Source organism: Lucilia cuprina, chromosome 6 (assembly GCF_022045245.1).
Source record: "Lucilia cuprina isolate Lc7/37 chromosome 6, ASM2204524v1, whole genome shotgun sequence".
Classification (NCBI taxonomy): Eukaryota; Metazoa; Arthropoda; class Insecta; order Diptera; family Calliphoridae; genus Lucilia; species Lucilia cuprina.
In genome coordinates this window covers 44722185-44723985 of record NC_060954.1, presented here as the reverse complement: position 1 = coordinate 44723985, position 1801 = coordinate 44722185, and positions in this window count along the sequence as shown.

Genomic DNA, 1801 nt, shown 5'->3' with positions numbered 1-1801 from the left:
TTCTAGTTCAGTTCTAGTTCAGTTCTAGTTCAGTTCTAGTTCAGTTCTAGTTCAGTTCTAGTTCAGTTCTAGTTCAGTTCTACTTCAGTTCTAGTTCAGTTCTAGTTATGTTATTAAGAATGCTATTATGTATTTCATTTATAATTTCATTGCGGGATCATCAATACCATGATTTCGTAATAGAGTCAATATGTTTAAGGAATTTTATACGGTCAGGCACAAATATGTTATTAGTTTTACTATAGCATTACTGACAAATTTAAGGAAAGCGCTTGGTTTAAAGGATGAAATATTGTAAATATATACGAGCACAAATAAATTTTCTACTAATTTAGATTGACATACCCTAAATTTTTAAATTGTCTCTATAAGGAACCAATATGTGACCAACTTAATGACATAGATGCCAAAAATTTAATGTCATCTATCAATGCTTAATTTTACAATATTTTAATAGACATTTAAAAGGACATGTAAACACACTGATACACATTAAAAAATAAGAATAAAAGCACTACACCCTCTTTTCTGTTTCTTAATAATTTTTCACTATTTGACCGTGACATTGACTAATAAGAGACAATATTTTCTAGGAAAAGAAACAAATTTTTAATCAAAAAATATAAAAGTCAAATTCATGTAATATTGTAAAGTAAATCAATATTTAAAGGATACTTTAAAAGAAAGTATTGCATTTACATGCATCACTTGAAGCACAAGAATAAAACTCAAGCTTCAACAGACCTTGCAGTTTAAATTGAAGTCGAAAAAAAAAATAATAAATGACCATGGCCAGTGATGAATAGTGCGTAAAATTTACTCATTTATGACTTTATTACAATTACGTGTTTTGTCTGTGCATGTGTTTCCAGAGACTGAACTGACACCTTAAGGGTTGCGGCAGTTATGAATGTTCGAGTTTATGTATGTAGTAGTATGTGTCTCGTATGGTTTTCGGCGCAAAATGTTCAGCACTTTTATTTTAAAATATTGTAATGTTTTTTTTTGGTTTGTGATTCTTTTGTTGAAAAAAAACACATAATTCATTTAATTTGATACATTACACACATATATTTTGATTACAGTGCAGAACAAAAATGAAAATAAGTCGAAAAAAAGAGAACGTGGCAACAATAATTATGGTTATTATTATATTTAATGATACAGTTTGTTGGTGATTTTCATGACGGTTATGACGAGGTCGAAGATGATAATATTGATGATAACAATGCCGTGATATTTTCTGCATAATTACTCTTCATAATTAATGCAGTTTATTAAAAAAAAACTAAAATATATGTTTAAAATATTCTTTAATAACTTAAATTGTAACGATGACATACTTGTGCGATATTATGTTAATTTATGTAAATTTGAACATGAATAGCTTTATTAACTATGTAATTTATCAAAGGTTTATAAGCCAAATTTTCATACAAATTTCGTTCTATCAACCATTGATAAATTATTATGAATAAGACAGTTAATGCATAAAAGAAGTAAGAATTCAGTTCTAGTTCAGTTCTAGTTCAGTTCTAGTTCAGTTCTAGTTCAGTTCTAGTTCAGTTCTAGTTCAGTTCTAGTTCAGTTCTAGTTCAGTTCTAGTTCAGTTCTAGTTCAGTTCTAGTTCAGTTCTAGTTCAGTTCTAGTTCAGTTCTAGTTCAGTTCTACTTCAGTTCTAGTTCAGTTGTACTTCAGTTCTAGTTCAGTTCTAGTTTAGTTCTAGTTCTAGTTCAGTTTTAGTTCAGTTCTAGTTCAGTTCTAGTTCAGTTCTAGTTCAGTTCTAGTTCAGTTCTAGTTC